The sequence below is a fragment of the Dermacentor andersoni genome, chromosome 5, assembly GCF_023375885.2.
Source record: "Dermacentor andersoni chromosome 5, qqDerAnde1_hic_scaffold, whole genome shotgun sequence".
In the NCBI taxonomy this organism is placed as follows: Eukaryota; Metazoa; Arthropoda; class Arachnida; order Ixodida; family Ixodidae; genus Dermacentor; species Dermacentor andersoni.
Window position 1 is genome coordinate 12,347,262 of NC_092818.1, and position 21,068 is coordinate 12,368,329.

Below are 21,068 nucleotides of genomic sequence, written 5' to 3' on the forward strand. Positions count from 1 at the left end.
CGTTTATCAGGAGTTCCACTTACTCAGCGACATTGCAGAGTGCATTGCACGAATACAAAACCAACCAACCATGAGAATGGTGTTCCGTTTAAGCAGAAGCTTCATTTAAGCGACTTCTGTTTATTGAGATTTCATTCTAATTGGTTTCTACTAATTATCTCAAACTCGTCTTATAGATAGTGTCACATTGTAGAGACAGGAGAGAACAAAACACTGCAAGCAATTTTTTTTTTTTTTTGATGAGCTTTTGTCCAAAAAGACAAGCGATGCAAAGGCAAATGCAGTTGCCATAATCGCAGATATAGCTGATGCCGTGGGCCCATAATTTGCAGTTTTTGTACTTTGGTTGTATTTCTCTGCGGCAGGCATTCTAGTGCACTGCTGCAATGTGGTTTTGTTGTTTGTCCTATTTGTGCTGTATTTTGGTAATCCCTAAACCAAGCTGGCACTGAGCTCACTCAAGGAGGATATTCGAAACATTGAAAGCTCGTGTAAGCATTAACAAGAGGGTGGCATGTCTTGTTCTGAAACTTAATAAGAGGTACGAAATGAAGGTTGTACAGGTCTACGCTCCTACATCCAGTCATGATGACCAGGAAGTCGAAAGCTTCTATGAAGACGTGGAATCTGCAATGGGCAGAGTGAAACCAAAATACACTATACTGTTGGGCGATTTCAATGCCAAGGTAGGCAAGAAGCAGGCTGGAGACAAGGCAGTGGGGGAATACGGCATAGGCACTAGGAATAGCAGGGGAGTTTGCGGAACAGAATAATATGCGGATAATGAATACCTCCTTCCGCAAGCGGTATAGCCGAAAGTGGACGTGGAGGAGCCCGAACGGTGAGACTAGAAATGAAATAGACTTCATACTCTGCACTAACCCTGGCATCATACAAGATGTGGACGTGCGCGGTAAGGTGCGCTGCAGTGACCACAGGATGGTAAGAACTCGAATTAGCCTAGACTTGAGGAGGGAACGGAAGAAACTGGTACATAAGAAGCGGATCAATGAGTTAGCGGTAAGAGGGAAAATAGAGGAATTCCAGATCAAGCTACAGAACAGGTATTCGGCTTTAACTCAGGAAGAGGACCTTAGTGTTGAAGCAACGAACGACAACCTTGTGGGCATCATTAAGGAATGTGCAATAGATGTCGGCGGTAACTCTGTTAGACAGGATACCAGTAAGCTATCGCAGGAGACGAAAGATCTGATCAAGAAACGCCAATGTATGAAAGCCTCTAACCCTACAGCTAGAATAGAACTGGCAGAACTTTCGAAGTTAATCAACAAGCGTAAGACAGCTGACGTAAGGAAGTATAATATGGATAGAATTGAACAAGCTCTCAAGAACGGAGGAAGCCTAAAAGCAGAGAAAAAGAAACTCGGAATTGGCAAGAATCAGATGTATGCGTTAAGAGACAAAGCCGGCAATATCATTACTAATATGGATTAGATAGTTCAAGTGGCTGAGGAGTTCTATAGAATTTTATACAGTACGAGTGGAACCCACGATCATAATGGAAGAGAGAATAGTCTAGAGGAATTCGAAATCCCACAAGTAACACCGGAAGAAGTAAGGAAAGCCTTGGGAGCTATGCAAAGGGGGAAGGCAGCTGGGGAGGATCAGGTAACAGCAGATTTGTTGAAGGACGGTGGGCAGATTGTTCTAGAAAAACTGGCCACCCTGTATACACAATACCTCATGACCTCGAGCGTACCGGAATCTTGGAAGAACGCTAACATAATCCTAATCCATAAGAAAGGGGACGCCAAAGACTTGAAAAATTATAGACCGATCAGCTTACTGTCCGTTGCCTACAAAGTATTTACTAAGGTAATTGCAAATAGAATCAGGGACACCTTAGACTTCCGTCAACCAAAGGACCAGGCAGGATTCCGTAAAGGCTACTCAACAATAGATCATATTCACACTATCAATCAGGTGATAGAGAAATGTGCGGAATATAACCAACCATTATATATAGCTTTCATTGATTATGAGAAAGCGTTTGATTCAGTCGAAACCTCAGCAGTCATGGAGGCAATGCGGAGTCAGGGTGTAGACGAGCCGTACGTAAAAATGCTGAAAGATATCTATAGCGGCTCCACAGCCACTGTAGTCCTCCATAAAGAAAGCAACAAAATCCCTATAAAGAAAGGCGTCAGGCAGGGAGATACGATCTCTCCAATGCTATTCACAGCATGTTTACAGGAGGTATTCAGACACCTGGATTGGGAAGAATTGGGGATAAGAGTAAATGGAGAATACCTTAGTAACTTGCGCTTCGCTGATGATATTGCCTTGCTTAGTAACTCAGGGGACCAACTGCAATGCATGCTCACTGACCTGGAGAGGCAGAGCAGAAGGGTGGGACTAAAAATTAATCTGCAGAAAACTAAAGTAATGTTTAACAGTCTCGGAAGGGAACAGCAGTTTACGATAGGTAGCGAGGCACTGGAAGTGGTAAGGGAATACATCTACTTAGGACAGGTAGTGACTGCTGATCCGGATCATGAGAGTGAAATAATCAGAATAAGAATGGGCTGGGGTGCGTTTGGCAGGCATTCTGAGATCATGAACAGCAGGTTGCCATTATCCCTCAAGAGAAAAGTTTATAACAGCTGTGTCTTACCAGTACTCACGTACGGGGCAGAAACCTGGAGGCTTACGAAAAGGGTTCTACTTAAATTGAGGACGACGCAATGAGCTATGGAAAGAAGAATGATAGGTGTAACATTAAGGGATAAGAAAAGAGCAGATTGGGTGAGGGAACAAACGCGCGTTAATGACATCTTAGTTGAAATCAAGAAAAAGAAATGGTCATGGGCAGGACATGTGATGAGGAGGGAAGATAACCGATGGTCATTAAGGGTTACGGACTGGATTCCGAGGGAAGGGAAGCGTAGCAGGGGGCGACAGAAAGTTAGGTGGGCAGATGAGATTAGAAAGTTTGGAGGGTCAACATGGCCACAATTAGTACATGACCGGGGCAGTTGGAGAAGTATAGGAGAGGCCTTTGCCCTGCAGTGGGCGTGACCAGGCTGATGATGATGATGATGATAAGGTTCAATGGCACATTGTTTAGCATAGTTGTTGATGATGGCACTTTAGAAATAACTTGTAATTCAGTGGAACCTCATTGATACGTTCCCGTTACGTACGTTTTCCCTGCACCAACATTTGCAATCAAGAACACAAAAAATTACCCAATAGAGTTGCACTCATTTTTTACCAGTTCATACGTTCCCGGAACACACAATCTTTCGGCACGGACGTTCAGTACATCACCAAACTGCGACCGTATGATACATTTTCTGGCCACTAGACCCCATAATAATAGGAAAATGCGCAAGGCGCATGCAAGTGAGAAGAGTATATAGCTGTGTAATGCTCTTCCACCCGACTAACGTGAAAGCGCCGGCACGCACTCAGTTTCTCATTTCGGTACCAGCAAATCTTCTCCGGGGTCGTCGCACACAGCATTCACAGCTATCACCACCAATCCTATTGCGATAAGCATCTTCGCCTGTCTGTTTCACAGCATGTGGTGCCGTCAGAAGCGTAGCCCACGTTTTTAATAGGCGATAACCAAAGCGTGCTGCCGTTCCCTGTGGCAGGCTTCAATCAAATAAGTTTTCCGGCCGCTAGATCCCATGTGAACAAAAAAAGGCGCGAGGCGCACGCAATCGAGAACACTATATAGCTGCCCGTCTCTTGTGAAAATGACAGCGTGCACAGTTTCTTATTCTGGTACTAGCAAATCTCTGCCTCGGTCATCGCATGCCACATTCACAGCTATCACCGCCAAACGTATTGCGATAAGCATCTTCACCTGTCTCTTACAGTGCGTGGTGCATAGTGCTATTGGTAAGCGTTCTGCATGCTTTTAGTAGGCAATAATCCAAACGCACCACCATTCCCTGCTACAGGCGATGCGATGTGGGCATCACGTTTCACTTCAGCGGCATCTGGCATTGCCTAGCAGCTTGATTTCGCTTCGGTTTCCTGTTGCTGTTCTACATGCCAGTGTTATGAAATGCACACGCCGCTGATGCATCAAGACTGTTCGTGTTCAAGGCCGTTTCTGTGCATGCTTCCCATCTCGGTCGATTGCGTTGACCATGTATTCGTGGACTACTGAAACAGAAGAGAAAATTTTGTAGTTACTTTGGTAATGGAAAACAGAAATATATATATATGTATATATATCTATATATATATAAGGGACGCGGGGATCAAGAAGAGAAGGGAAGAGGAGTACGGAGACTGTGCAGTGGCCATTCCTGTTGTTCGTAGCCTGCCGTTCCTGCTCTCGCACGCCTAAATAAACCCCTTTTCCCCGTGCTTGTAACAAATTGGTGGAGGTGCTGGGTACACCTCATAACCACGGAGCCTACGCTGCTACAACTTCGCCGGAGCCGTCGACTTGCCGGACTTCCGCCACCCTCAGCTGACATGCCTGAATACGCCTGCCAGATTCCCGAAGGATCTGACGCTGCTTCAAGGTCAGCACCTGGCGTTCCGTGGCAACACTACCGGGTGCCACTCAGTTTCGGAGGAAAAGCCGGAGAAGATGTCGACGAGTGGCTCACGAACTACCGAAGGGTGAGCCGGTCTAACGGTTGGAACTTGACCGCACAGTTGTCCAATGTTGTGTTTTCTTTTACCAACACAGCACTCGTCTGGTATGAGAATCACGAAGACACGCTCACTTCATGGGAGCTTTTCGTCAAGGAGCTCAGAGCGTGTTTTGGAGACTCTAGCGCAAAAAAGAAACACACTGAACAGACGCTTTCGCAAAGAGCTCAGATTCTCGGCCAGACTTGTACGACTTATATCGACAGAAATGCCCCCTGCAGTTGCTATGATTAAGAACAAAGTGCATGTACTTGTTGATGGTGTTTCTACAATGGCTTTAGTGGATACCGGAGCAACTGTATCTGTAATGAGTCTCGGTTTTAAAGGTCGGTTGGGGCGCAAAGTTGTATTTCCGCGGGACCAGGCTGCAATGTTTTGTGGAGTGAGCGGCGAGTCGTTGCGCCCTGTTTGTGTGTGCACTGCTGAAGTATCCTTGGCTGGTGGAGTTTTCGCGACGGAGTTTGTAGTTATTCCCCGATCGACGCACGAAGTGATTGTGGGCATCGACTTTTTGCGGCAGTGTGGTGCGACCGTTGATTGTCGCACGGGGGAAGTTTGTGTCGAGGGCCATGTTTCGTCCGCGCTCTTAGAGGAGACTTGCAGTCAAGGTGAACTTTGTGTGTCTGCAGATACTGTTGTGCCTGCGTCCACCTCTGTGTGCGTGCTGGTTGTATGTCACGGTGAAGTTCCAGACAGTTTCGATGGCTCCGTAGAGCCAATGCATCTAAATTGTGTGAAGAACAACGTTTTTGTCCCTCATTGTGTGGTATCCATCGGCAACGGGCGTGCTGGCTTGTGGATGGCCAACTGCTCCGCAGAACCCGTCCTTCTTCCAGACGGCTTGAAACTCGCCTACTTTACAGAATACACGTCTTCGTCCGTAGCTGTACTAACAGACCCACCGTGTGAACCTGCTGACCTTCGCCACGTCTCAGACAAAACGCTTCTGTCTATGATAAGCAAGTCCCTCAACACAATGGAGCACCATACCTTGGTGGATACGCTTTCTAAGCATCTGTTAGTGTTTGACTTTGCGCAGCTGTACAAAGCGTTCTTGATTCCTGAGTCACGAACGCGCCATACTATCGATCAGGCAAAAGCCTTATCGCGTGTCGCCTAACGAGCGCAAGATAATTGGGGAACAAGTGAGTGACATGATGAAAAATGGAATAATACAAGAGTCCTCGAGTCCTTGGGTTGCTCCGGTCATACTCGTCAGAAAGAAAAGTGGTAACTGGACATTTTGCGTCGATTATAGAAGATTAAACGCCGTGACTAAGAAGGATGTCTACCCGCTGCCCCGGATTGATGATGCAATTGATTGCCTTCATTCGGCCTCTTATTTTTCTTCAGTGGACCTGCGCTCAGGATATTGGCAAATCCTGATACACCCGGCAGACAAGGAGAAAACAGCCTTCATAACCCCGGATGGATTATTCGAATTCAATGTGATGCTCCAGCAACCTTTGAAAGGTTCATGGACACCATTCTGCGTGGGTTAAAATGGAACATCTGTATGTGCTATCTTGGCGACGTTGTTATATTCGGGTGCGCATTCAATGAGCACAATACGCGCCTGGATATTGTCCTCGACTGCATCAAAAATGCCGGCCTGGTTCTGAACTCCAAGAAATGTAACTTTGGTGACCGTCAAACCCTTGTGCTGGGTCATCTTGTTGACAAAGACAGTATCCGGCCTGATCCCCTCAAGACGGCAGCTGTTGAGGCATTCAGTACACCGCAGTCAGTGAAGCAACTTCGTAGTTTTCTGGATCTTCGCTCTTACTTTCGCCGATTTATTCCTGGTTTTGCTGACGTCGCTTATCCTGTGACAAATCTGCTACACAAAGACGCACGGTTTGAGTAGACAACGGAGTGCGAGTCTGCATTTCCTCAGTTGAAGTTCCTGCTGACCTCTCGACCTATCCTTCGCCACTTCAGTCCTACTGCGCCGACAGAAATCCACACAGATGCTAGTGGCATCGGTCTGGGTGCCATCTTGGTCCAACGTTATGACGACCATCAGCACGTGATTGCTTATGCAAGCCGCTCATTAAGCAAACCTGAACGAAATTACACGGCAGAGCAAGAATGCCTCGCTGTAATCTTTGCAGTTCAGCGATTTCGCTCGTACTTGTACGGACACCCATTCCTAGTCGTCACAGACCACCATTCCCTGTGCTGGCTCATGAACCTTTGCGACCCTTGTGGTTGCCTTGCGCGCTGGGCTTTGAGGTTACAGGAATATAACTTCACTGTTTCCTACAAGAGTGGCCGAAAACATGCTGACGTAGATTGCCTTTCCCGTATGTCGCTTACCACGACGGACTGCGACGCAGACGATTTTGATCATCTCGTCGCTTCTGTGACATCCGCTTTTCCAGATATCGATGCGTTCAAAGCAGAACAACGGACAAACACCAAATTGGAGCCACTCTTCACTTCTGCCCATTCAAGTGCAACAAGCAGCTACTGTCTACGTGACGGGCTCCTGTACAAAAGGAACTACTCAAGCACGGGTGCACGCTTCCTTCTAGTGGTGCCGGAGCATCTCCAGCCAGCGATACTTCAGGCTATGCATGATGACCCTACCGCCGGTCACTTAGGCACTGTGCGCAGCCTTTATCGCATTCAAGAACGCTTTTACTGGCCCCGGATGCGACATTCTGTTGAGTTGTATGTCGCCAGCTGCATACAGTGCCAACGTCGGAAACGCCCAACCACTGCCCCATCTGGTCTCCTCCAACCTGTGCCGCCTCCCAGCTCACCTTTTTGGCAAGTTGGAATTGATCTGTTAGGCCCTTTTCCAAAGTCATCTAAGGGGAACCGCTGGATAATTGTCTGCGCCGACTATTTCACGCGTTATTGCGAGACGGCGGCCATACCATCAGCCACCACCACCGAAGTGTCGCTCTTCTTACTTCACGCTATTGTTCTACGACATGGACCGCCTGGTGTTATCATAAGCGACCGGGGATGTCGGTTCACAGCGGATATCGTGGAAGAGCTTGTACGTTTATGTAACTCGCACCTCAGGCACTCGACGCCGTATCATCCGCAAACGAACGGCCTCACTGAGCGCACTAATTGAACTATCACCAATATGCTTTCCATGTATGTTGCGTCCGATCACAAGAATTGGGATGAAGTTCTACCGTTTATTACTTACGCCTACAACACCGCCAAGCACGAGACAACCAGCTACAGCCCCTTCTTCCTTCTATATGCTCGGCCGCCCCGGTATACGCTCGACACTGTCCTCCCTTTTTACCACCACGACAATCCTACGGTCACCGATATGCTATGCCTCGCTGAAGATGCTCGGAGACTTGCGCGTCTGCGGACTTTGGCATCACAAGAAAACTCCAAAGCCTGCTACGACGCATGACATCGGCCTGTTACGTATCACCCTGGTGATCTCGTTTAGCTTTGGACTCCCACAAGGAAGCGCGGTTTGTGCCAAAAGCTGCTGGCAAACTATGATGGACCGTATATTGTCATCCACAAAGTCAGTGAAGTGAACTATACTCTTGCGCCCCTCACGAACACTGGTAGACGTTCTGCTAGGACACAAGTCGCGCATGTCGCACGGTTGAAATCATGCACGCCACGACAAGCTAGTTGATTCGCCCAATGGGCTTTGTCTGCGAGGAGAGGTATCTTACGTCCAAGCGCGTAAAAGGTACGCGGGGATCAAGAAGAGAAGGGAAGAGGAGAACGAAGACTGTACAGCGGCCGTTCCTGCTCTCGCACGCCTAAATAAACCCCTTTTCCTCGTGCTTGTAACAATATATATATATATATATATATATATATATATATATATATATATATATATATATATATATATATATATATATATATATATGCTTCTGACTGGCTAAGTCACACTTTAATAAGCATTCGAGCCCAAACAACACAATGATCATTCTTGGACTGTGTAGTAGCGATGATTTTCGATTGCAATCGCAAGTCTGAGCTGGATTGAGGCTTGATCATGATCGAAAGTGCCCATGTAACAGGTTCATAACTTTAGGACAGTTAGCGAAAGTTGATCTTTATTTGCTCCTCGAGACATCTGCGGATGTATGAAAGAACTAAAATAACATGATAGGAACAGTCTGATATTAAACTGTTCATTTGGATTTCAACATTATAGTTGTAATGTTCCATTAATTAATAAATATTGATTGGATTACTAAGCTGGTCTAGCTTTCCTATGAAGCGTTTGAAAGGTTGAAACTGGAGTTCTCATTTGTAAAATACTTGACTTCCAGCTAAAGTTATGAACCTGTTACATGGGCACTTTCGATCATGATCAAGCCTCAATCCAGCTCAGACTTGCGATTGCAATCGAAAATCATCGCTACTACACAGTCCAAGAACGATCATTGTGTTGTTTGGGCTCGAATGCTTATTAAAGTGTGACTTAGCCAGTCAGAAGCAAATAATAAACATGCCTAATAGGTAGTAAAGTTAGTTGTACAAAACCATTTCCAGAAACATAACTTCTTCATTCGTTATTTTAGGTAAAGAGTGCCATGTCCGCTGCTTCTGATCATCTGCAACTCTTAAGAACTGCAAGCATGGTGTTCACGCTAGAGACAGAGATTTGTAAAATTATATGTATATAAAAAATGATTTATTTTGCACTGTTTGTTAAAATGGCCATTTTAGAGGGTTATTTGTTCGGATCTCTTTCTTCATCATTGTACTTCGTTTTCTAACATACGGAGCTAGAAGCTGCTTGCATCGATCTCCCATCACAATCGAATAGTTCGATCACAGCACGCAGGTCACGACCAACTGGATTCAGATCAAGGCTGATTGCAATCGAAAGTGACTGTGCACCTGATCTGAATCGGCTCAATCGCGATCGAAAGTGCCCGTGTGGCAAAGGTTTTACTATGAAACAACACCCATTTGTGGTCATTCAGTTAGTACATCCAACAAAAGCAATCTGCAGCTCTGAAGTCAACTGTGCGAAACTATTGCATCCTTGCTACACTGGTGAATTCTGTAGGGATTATTGCCCTAGCATCGAGGCAAATGCTTACTTTAACATATGTGGGAAGCTAAAATACCAGCGGGCAACATGTCAACACACAAGCAGACATAATTTTTCACTCGGCACTCGAGCATACGCATTCGAGGCCGTCAGGCAAAGCGTGAGAGGCTGGGCAACCACTTCAAACAGATCGTGCACTGTGCACTGGTGCACCGCCTAGTGCACCGCACTAGGCAAAAAAAAAAAAAAGAAAGAAATAGTAAGTGACGCGCTGACGTGAACGGTGCACAAGAAGCCTACGACCTTGAATTGTTTGGCACGAAGAAGGGACATGCATGCACGATGATCGAGTACCAAAGTGCTCCAGCACTAGCACATACAATGTGACACGCAATGCTTCACTTACATGTTCATTGAACCATGGGCCAGAGCTTTGTGTCATCAATCTAGCCGCTGTCCATCAGTGAACCTGAAACAATGGCACCTTCAGCACCGTCACCCATGCCTGCAGCTGTATGGCCACTTCGCTGACCTCCAACCCAAGGCCAGTCATGCCGGCGTGATCATGTAATCACAAACATGGCCGTGCCTGTGCGCCGCTGCTGAAAACCGTCTATACCACTTGTTGGTGCGGCTTGGCTTGGCTAAAAAAAAAATGCCATGACTTCTGTATGAGCAAAGCATTTAGATGGGAAGCCATGAAGGCATATTGGTATTGCTGTAGAAATAATTCAACACTTGAATCGTGGGAACATTGGCTTGATAGACAGAATATTGCTTTCTTACAGCTAGGGCACGGAGTAAGATAGACAGGAGTGCCAACCGCACTCATCTGGGAAGAACAGATTGTGAAACACTGATTGGTGGTTTATGGCACTACGCCAGAGAAAAGAGATGCAGCAGGGAGGGAAGGTTGCTGCTGCCAAAAACCAAAATTGCAGACGCACTGCCTGGCCAATTTCGGTTCTCTCCACTGTTACTATTGGCGGCGAGGACTTAGGGAGTCGCCATCTGTCGAAGCGCCTCGCTTGCGTAGTATGAGGGATAACACAGTGCGCTCCTCATAGATTTGGCTGTCGGCACTCAATCAAAACAGCACACTACAGCCCCCCTGGACATTTCTGTTAGTATTCTCGAAATGACAGACGTTTTTACTGTTAAAATAATAATCTTGGGCAAACAGAAAGCACAGAAATGTTTACAGATACCATGTCTTTACCGAATAAGTGCAGTGAATGCCCACTGCGTGCAGTCGCCACGATGGAGTCCCCAAACCAGTTTCTTGCATGAAAGGTAGGCAGTCGTTGAGATCAAACTGTGTGAAGTATGTTCTTGTACTGGGCTGTCTGTGTAACAAAACAGAGCATAATAGTATCAAGCCTCAATGCAGTGATTGCACGTGTTCGCAGCAACCGACTGCGTGTCTGCATGCGTGTCCACGCACAATGTTTCGCTTTCGCTGTGAGCACATTTTCTCACCATGCCGTGAGCTTTAGGGCACAGAATACAGTGGAACCCCGATTATACGACTTAAACGACTTTTATGACACGAAAAAGCGTCATAAAATCCAGGCGTCGTAAAATCTGAACATAAATTATGCCTAAAAAAATACTACTCATTTCGTGTGACGGATTTATGAGAAACTTCAATGTAAACTACTAACATACTTGCAGGGCTTGGAAACCCAAATTACCAAAAAAGTAAATGCGATAAGAATTAATGCTGGAGTACAGGTACCAATCATGCTTTATTCAAACGAACCTTTACTGCACTCCACTGCCCACTGCCGTAATTCCTGCCAGCCGGCGTGAATTTTAAAAAAAGTCGGTAAGTTTGACCTGTGAACCAAGAGCTTTCGCTCGAGTTGGGCAATGTCCAAAAGGAGGTCCTCTGTGGTGTCGCGTGAACAGATGAAGTTCCGGATGCTGTCTACGTGCCGTAGCACCTTGGCAAACCTGGTAGGCACAGGCACGGCATCTGTGGCATCATCATTGTCCTCGTCCGATGTCGCAGCGGTGTTGGCACTAAGCAAAGCCTCCTCGATGGCGTCATCCAGCGACACCTCGCTGCAGATCGCAACGTTGTCGTCGGCCTCCACGTACTCGGCGAAGGCTGTGGTTAGATTTAAACCCTCAAAATCGTCGTCGGCGAAGCCTGCATCGGCCTCGAGTGGCATCGAGGTTGTTGCGTCCCCAGCAGAGGAGGCAGTATCTCGCTTAAAGCCACAGTGCTTGAACGAGTTAGTGATTGTGCTTCGCGACACTGCGTTGCACGAACTGGCAATAAAATGTATGGCGTCGAGCACAGTGATCTTTTTTTCCGACTCGCTGCACTCCATAGTCGCCAGCCGACACTGCACTAACCGCTTCCGGTACCCTTGCTTAACGCATTTAATGATGCCGGCATCCAGCGGCTGCAGCTGGCTTGTGCAGTTGGGCGGAAAAAAAAACAACCTTTATTTTCCTCAGGCTGGACGTATCGGGTGGGTGGCACAGTGCATTGTCTACAAAAAGCAATATTTTCTTCACCTTAGCACCCATTTTGTTATCCAGCTGCTGCAAAAAATTGCTGAAGAGTGAAGATGTCATCCAGGCCTTTCTTTATTTATTTATTTCAAAATACTGCAGGCCAATGTGGTGGCCCAAGCAGGTGTGGGTTACATCCAACATGAATGTGCAAACCAACAGACGACAAAAAGCAAGAAAGAAAAAAAAGGAAAAAGAAAAAGAAAGTTTAAGAGAGAAGGTGACACTCCAACTCAGAGAGAAAATTATTGGAACCAAAAATATCAAACAGCAATGAATTTCAATCTTCCACAGTTCTAGGAAAATAACTGGATTTGAAAGATTTTGATCGGGCAAAGATTGGGGTTAGTGCAAATTCATGGCCATGGCATGTGCATCGTGTTGTTTGGGGTTTTATACTGTCAGGCAGATCTATTGTTATGTTACCAAACATACAATTATAAAGAAATGAAAGGCGACAAAATTTTCTGTGGGCTTCTAGAGTAGAAATACAGTTTAATTGCATTAGGTTGGATGGGGAATCAAGTCTACGATATTTGCCAAATATAAACCTAACAGCTTTTCTGTTAATACGTTCAAGTTGCATGATATCTTTCTTTAAATGGGGATCCCAAATGATGGAAGCATACTTAAGCTTAGAACAAACACAGGGATTAGAGGCTAAAAGCTTTGTTTGCGAAGGTGCGAATTTCAGCTTTCTATTAAGGAACCATAACTTACGTAGTGCAGATGTGCAGATATCAGAAATGTGGGTTGACCAAGTTAAGTTGCTTGTGAGGGTGACGCCTAAGTACTTATATTTGCCTACAACCGAGATACTATTGTTTCTAAGGGAATAACAGAACTGGCTAGGATTTAGTTTCTTGGTGATACGCAGTAGTACTGTTTTCTGAGTATTTAGTTGCATGCCCCATTTCTGACACCAGTCGTCAATAACATTCAGTGCATGTTGCAATTCAACGTGATCTCTGGGTGATACGATTTGTTTAAAAATGATACAATCATCCGCGAACATACGTACAGACACATTTTCAGGAATAACATCAACCAAGTCATTAACATAAATTAAAAACAAAAGTGGTCCCAATTCACTTCCCTGTGGGACTCCAGACGGGACATGAAGAATAGCAGATGATGAATCATTAATTACCACATACTGTTGTCTATTGTGAAGATAAGCCCAAATCCATTGAACTATTTTTCCTGGTAACCCCAAGCACTGTAATTTGTACAATTTCCCATGTGCCACTTTATCAAAGACTTTACAGAAATCCAGAAAGAGAACATCTATTTGTCCTGATGCATCAAGCACTCGTGAAAATTCATGCACAGTTGTAACTAGTTGTGTAATAGTAGATAACCCCTTTTCTAAATCCATGTTGAAATTTTGATAGTACGTTGATATCACTAAGAAATTCATGAATGAAGTTTGCAATAACATGCTCGAGAAGTTTACAACAACTGCTTGTAATAGAGATAGGACGATAATTCTCAAACGACAAGTGGTCACCTTTTTTATAAATCGGCTTAATGCGTGCTATACCCCAGTCAGCCGGTATTTCCCCTGAAGACGTCGAGCAGTTAAAAAGAGCAGCTAGAAACCCGGATAAATACTCAGCGTACCGGTTAAGAAAGGCATTAGGGATACCATCAGGCCCAGCGGATTTTTTAGGATCAAGTTTTAACAGCATATGTATTACACCTTCCCTCGTTTCTTCTATGTCAGTATCAGTTTCAACGGCTGAATTCAGCAATTCATAATCATCGATTTTAGTAAAAACACTCTGGAAATATGCATTAAAATGTTCAGCAATAGCACAGGAGTCAGTTATCACCAAACCATTGACATTCTGTTTGCTAATCCCGGTTTTCGACTCACTTAAGTACTGCCAAAACTTTTGAGGATTGGTTTGAAGAAAATCTGTCAATGTATTAGTATAAAAAATATTTCCTTGCTTTTGCCAAGCTTGTTTGTAGCTTATCTTTTAATTCTGTAAACTGCCGAGTAATTTTTGTGCGCTTCTTGCATAGTCTTTTAGTTTTACGCTTCATGTGGATCATTTCTCGGTTAATCCACGGGTTTACACGGTGCTTACACATTTTTCTGCTGGGTACAAAATTATCACGACAATAATGTATGGTTTTTAACAAAGAGTTGCCATGAGGTCTCAACATCATGTGATAAGGTTTCGATATGTGTGTCAAGGTAATCAATTATAGCGACCAGTAGAAGAACAGCCATAACCTAAGTTCTCCCAATCAATCGTTGGTAAATTAAAATCACCAGTTATCAATAAGTTTTTATTACACAAACCTAATAGTCGATCGTATAGCTTATTCAAAAAGAAATCATCTGCATTGGGTGTACGGTACATGGCACAAAGGAAAAAGGTATCTTGCTTAAACGATATTTTCAGAAAAAGGCTTTCATGATCCACAATTTGATCAACAAGAGTGGCATCAACGCTATCCTTTACTATAACCACCACGCCGCCACCACGAGAGCCTCTATCACGCTTGAAGAGTTGATAACCAGGCGGCACAATTTGTTCGTCACCTATCAGATCATCAAGCCACGTTTCTGTAATAACGCATATATGCGGGTCATATAAAATAAGGATATTTTCAAGCTTATCAAGTTTGTTAGTAATGCTCTGTGCATGAAAAGATATCAGGCGCAGCTGCGCAGTTGGGAACTGCTATATCTTTGTAGGCTTCTTTTTCGCCTTTGAAAGCCGTTTTCGAGTGTTTGAGGAGTCATTCCAACTGTAGATGTCATTGTCAACATGAAGGCTATCATGCACAAGGAATACTTTTTTACCAGCTGCTTTCTCTTCCTGCGCTGTCTGCCAGAGTAATTTACGCTTTCGTCGAGTGTCCTCACAGTAGTCGTTATCAATACTTATCTGAGAACCCTTAAGCTTTGAAACATTCTTCCAGACAGCCTGCTTTTCCCTGTAGTCGTGAAAATAAACAATTACTGGCCGATTTTGTTTGCTATGTCCTAGTCTGTGAATGCGGGTGACTGAAGAGCAGTTCACACCCAGATTTTTCCTAAACAATTCATCAATAACCTTTGTCCTCAAGTCTAATTCAGTTTCATTTGCGCGTTCCGCAATACCGAAAACTATCAAGTTTGATCTACGGCTGCGATTTTCAAGGTCAACTAATTTAGCATGCTGTGTAATGACGGCCTCTGGAAGAGTCTCAACGCTAGCGGTTAGTTTTGCATGGGTTTCATTAACGTTTTCTTCAAGGGTATTCAATTGTACACCAAAACACTCAATACTTTTTTCAGTACCATCAAGACGAGTTTTTAAGTCAACTATTTCTGCCTTGATTTCATTCTGTCCTTCCAAGAGTTGCGCGAACATTTCCTCAACTGTAAGAGGAGCTGGATTTAACTCTACATCCCCGCAAAGGATAAGTTTGCACGAACAAAAGGATTCATATGCAATACTCAAGCAGGTGCGTGGGCATGGCAAAATAACAAGAAATATGTCATCACTACGTATTGAACATTCATGCCTAACCTGCACGATGAAGAAACGAGAGGCCGTAAGCCACATGCTCCCAGCGCTTTTGCCACACCCACTGTCGATGCCGGGGGTAGTCCACTTCTTATAGCATTGGTGGCCGTTGACGTAACTAATCGGGGCAGGAAATGCAGAAGAGCCCCCTCCAGGACTGCGTCGTCGAATCCATTTTGTTGTCTTCGGTTGAATCGAAAAAGTGGTTCAGCAAAGGGAGTCGAAGATAAGGCCCCGGCAGAAGAAATCAGCAGAGCCTGCACGATGAAGAAACGAGAGGCCGTAAGCCACATGCTCCCAGCGCTTTCACCGCGCCTACTTGTTTGTTGAAGTTGTAGCTGCACGACAGCGTCTTCAAGTTCTTAAAGCACCGTGGCTTTGCAAACTTTCCAACAATGAGCACGGGCAGCCTCTTGGAACCGTCCTCGTTAGCACAGAATAGTGCTGTCACATGCTCTTTACTACACTTGCCACCATGACAGCTGTCGCCCTCAAACGCAAAAGTTTGCTCGGGCCGCATATGGTCAAAAATACTGCTCTCATCGGCGTTAAGGGCCCAGGGCTTGTATGCAGCAATCATCTCCAGCAGCGACTCCATCCACTCGTTCACCGTCGAAACGTCCATGGAAGTGCTTTCTCCGCAGGAGCGGCTGTACACAATCCTGTTTCGTTTTTTAAAGCAATCCAGCCACCCGTTCGATGTCTGAAAGTTGTCGATGCCTGAAAGTCGTTGATGCCCAGATATAATGCCACAAGGTCCACCTTTTCTTTTAGAATGGCACTGTCAACGTTGATCGCAGAGCTCTGTGCTTGATGCAGCCACTCGACGAGAACTTTTTCTAACTTCTCATGCTGTCCTTCTTTTGCTGCTTTCCGCTTGAGCCCGAACTTGTTGGCATTCTGCAATATCACCGCTTTGTTTGCCAGGATCGTCTTAAGTGAAGATTCGGGTATCTTAAGGTCCCGGGCAATGCTGGCTTTCGTGGCTCCATGTCACTTTTCCGCTTCCTCAATAATATTCAGCTTATCGTCGAGCGACAGAACTGTCCGCTTTCGGGACAGCGTGCGTCACGTTGCTCCACACAACTAAAAACCTCCGCTGAATGCTGGTCGCTAGGATTACGACGAAGAACAAGTGTGATAAACCTAGGTCTCTCCACGCTACTTTGTCGGCGATCTGCTACTGGGAAACTGGAAGGAGAGAAACGCTTCCCCAACGCGGTGAGAGGCGATGCCGCTGAGAAGAGAGGGAGAAAGTGATTGTGGAGAAGAAAAGGTGCTATTTCAGCACAGCGGGTGTCGTGGGTGGCTGCTGGTGGGGGGGAGAGAAATGCTTTCATAACGCGACGAGAGGCGACGCTACCGAGAAAGGAGGAAGAAAGTGATTGTGGAGAAGAAAAGGCGAGCAAAGAGACCCGCGGTATTTTTCTTTCGTCCGCCGTTCCATCCCGCGCTTCGCGAGGGTTGTCGTATAACGCGGGTCCAAACATAAAATTGCGTCAGAAAACCGGTGTTTTTAATGCATTGCTTCTATGGAGACTTCGCTGGGACTGCGCTAATCCGTCGTAAAACCCAGGTCGTCGCAAAAACGGGGGACGTATAACCGAGGTTCCACTGTGCATACATGAACTTGTTACACGATTCATGAGTCATGACCCAACCCAAGTGTGTAAGCCAAAATAAGACCCTTCCAATCCTACGTCAGGAAAAAAAAAAGTTTAGCAAATGTTTGGGGCTGATTCTCGATCTAGGGGCTTCGACTCAAGCCATTGGCATTGCCATTGAGAGTCCCCTTTTTATAGCATATCGCAAATGAATATTGCTGTAAAGCGAGATTCCATTGCAGGGTAGGACCATTTTTGGAAGACGTCTGCAACAAGTGGAGAGGACAATGATCCATTTCGATGACAAACCTCGAGGCCACAAGAAAGCAACACAATTTTTGAACAGCCCATACGAGACATGCGCATTCTTTCTCAATAGCACTGTATGCCTGTTCTCGGTTAGTGAGTTTCTGACTTGCGTAAATGGCAAGGCGTGCCTCCTTGCTCTCTCCCTTTTGGCATAATACAATGCCCATGCCTCGCTTGCTTGCATTGCATTTAACCACAAATTCCCTCGTGTAGTCCAGTGATCTTAGAACGGGCTGACTCGTCAGTGCGCTCTTCAGGGCGTTGAAAGAGGATTCCTTTTTTTCATCGCAGAGGACTGTGGGCCAGTTTTTCGAAGAGCATCAATTAGAGCGCTAGCTAGTTCAGAATACCTAGGGATGTATTGCTGATAGTACCCAGCGACCCCTAAGAAAGACTGGATGTCGGTCTTTGTGCACGACTACAGGAAATTTCATACCGCAGCCACTTTTAGCTCAGAGGGACGGCAACAGCCCTGTCCGATTACATGACCGACATAGATCACTTCTGCTTGTGCCATTTGGCATTTTGGTGCCTTGACAGTTAAGCCTGCTTCCCGCAAGTGGGACAACACTGCCCGCAAGTGTTGCAAATGCCCCGACCAGGATGTAGAATATGTCGCAACATCATCTAAGTAAGGCAAGGTGAACTCTTTCTGTCCTCGCAACACTTTGTCCACAAGGCTTGAAAAACGGTATGGTGCATTTTTCAAGCCAAAGCTTAGGACCTTAGGGTGGAATGTTACCAATGGAGATACGAAGGCGGAATATCTGCTGGCCCGTTCTGTGAGCGGAACCTGCCAGTAGCCTCGAACAAGATCCAGGGTAGAAATGAATCGGGCACTACTAACTTCACTGACTGATGTGCTCTTCATTGTTTAGTATAGGATAAATCTGATGTTCAGTGATCTGATGTTCAGTGATGTTCAGCCTGCAGTAACCTATGCAAGGACGCAGATCCTTGTCTGGCATCTCAACTAAGATCCTTGCCCGGAACCAACTAAGGTGTAATCGCTCTCGCAATGCTTGATCCCCCCTAGAGTCAACATCTTTTCCACCTTTGCATCTATAATCTCCTGTTAGTGCGGTGGCAATCGGTAAGCCTTTGAACATACTGGCTCCGAAGAAGTGAGTCCGATGTTGTGTGTAAGAACCGATGTCCTCCCTGGCCTATCTACAAATAAGTCCTAAAACCCCTGCGGGATTTTCTGCAACTTCGTCATTTGTTCAGGCTCCAGCTGTGCTTTAGAGACTAGTTCCCTAATTAGTTGTTCCCTAGCCTCTCCGTTACTGAGTGATACGAGCTCTGGAAACTCTACTGGAATCTCTTTTGGACTTTTTACCATCATGTATACATCTGCTTCCCATTCCCTGTAATGCTTGAGCAGATTACAGTGATAAACCTGCTGTATCTTCCGCTTCCCAGGCATGCTTATAAACGTAGTTTGTGTCAGACAGTTTCTGGACCTCGTTTGCGGGACCTTCCTACTGCACCTCGTTTAGGTTGTTTAGGATGTTCTGCAGGCTGGGGTCTTTGTTTTGCTTGGACTTGAAGGCTGAACTATCCATTTCTAACAGCCGCTGTAGGCCTTCCGATGTAAGTGCTACACACAAATCTGGTGATTGCTTTTCCAATAACTAGGCTGCTTCCACTACTGGGACCTCTGCCTGTGCGTATCCAAATTCCTGTGGTTCCAATGCGGCGGCATTCTCGATCTCTTCTTTCTGAGGTTTCGAACAGCCATCTACCTCAGTTAGTGCCGTTTCTACGACTGCTTTTGTAGTTAACTCACAAGCTTTCAATCTCATTAGTGCCATCACACTAGCCTTCTCAAACATTAGCCCTTTCTTGCACAGAATCTGATCCGTCCTATTTGAGAACAAGTAACGGGTACTGTGGAGGAAGTGTAGCCGATACAGCAGCTTCCATATCAAGTGTCCCGCAAGGACATTTTCGAATGGAAGACATGCACTGTAATCTTCTACAGCTTGCTTAATCCAGGTGCATTTATCTGTGTACATCTCAGGTTCCACATAAGAGCTGTGAACCATGCGCATAGTAGCCAACATGGTTTCCCATATACCTCAAGGTCATGCATGTATGGTTCGAGCAGCTTCCTGTTCTTATCATTGCAACTGACCGATAAAAACACCACCTTTGCCTTGTTACATTGTGCAGCAATGTGTGCAGGTTTGTGACAGTTTTAGCAAAGAAAGGGTTTCCTCGCTTCCAATTTTTTAGCTTCAGGGGTCCCTTCTGACCCTGAAGCATTCCGTCTTGAGGTACCCTCAATCATAGGCTTGTCCTTTCTTTCTTTTGGGCCCTAGCTTCAGCTTGCCGCGCCTGAAATTGGGGTCGCCTTTTCGATCTTCGCTGACCTTGCGAGCCCGACGCATCACAAATTCCTCGGCTAGTTCAGTGGCTCTGGCTACCGTACTAATTTCTGGCCTATCCTGAACCGAGTACCTCGCATTCTCAAGTAACCGGCAATAAAATTGTTCAAGTGCAGAATACTAACCAACGTTCCCGTGATCAACATTGGCTTTTTGTTCCTTGAGCCATTCCTCCATGTTTGACATAAGCTTATATGCAAACTCAGTATGGGACGCATTCCTAGCCTTTTCCATTTTGCGGAACTTTCGTTGGAATGCTTCCACTGACAGCCTGTACTTCCTCAGCAAACTGGACTTTACCTTATCATAATCCTCAGCTTCCTCTCTGGTTAAGCGAGCGATTATGTCCATTGCCTTGCCTGGTAACAGTGCGAGCAGACGCTGTGGCCACGATTCGTGGGAGAACCTTTGCTTCTCGTACATCCACTCGAAGTTCACCAAGAGCAAACCAATGTCCTCTCCGAACTTAAAGGGCCGCATTAGCTCTGTCATCTTTAACGATACACGCTCTCCTGCACTGTTTCCTTCACTCCTCTGTCCTGCTGCTTGAGCGCGTTCCATTTCAAGCTCGAGTCACTACAATTCATGTGCCTGTTCCCTTTCCTCATGCTCTTCTGCCTGTCTTTTTGCAGCCTCCCTCTCTCTAATGATCTCCAGGCATTCCGTAAGCTCATCATGTTCAGTCTGTAGAACCAGAATAGCCTAAATCAACTGTGGTTTTCGGAGTGTGTCAGTGACATCCAGGTTGCCATCCAGTGACATCCAGTGACATCCAACCTTTGCCAGCTCCAACAACTCTGGTTTACGCAATGACTTCAAACTCATGGCTGTTTTTGGTGCTGCTCTCTTTACTGCACACATCTATCTTGTCGCAACCTAACTAGGCGACAACAATAGCTCTAATTACCCGTTCTGTTCTAACCCTTCAACAAAACCTGCCAAAACTCATCAGCAGAAGTCCCACACTCAATACCTTGCAGCGAAGAATCCGGCGTAGACTTTCGCAAACGCTGCATTCATTTGCGACTTGGTAGACAAGGCACATATATCCGTGTCCTGT

The 21,068-nt window shown here is 45.7% G+C and overlaps 1 protein-coding gene across 1 annotated transcript in view; it reads left to right on the plus strand.

Moving 5' to 3' along the window:
- The window catches only part of LOC126530124 (alpha-mannosidase 2C1-like), a 241,787-nt gene that overhangs the window by 155,018 nt on the left and 65,701 nt on the right, over nucleotides 1-21,068 (plus strand). The window lies entirely within an intron of this gene.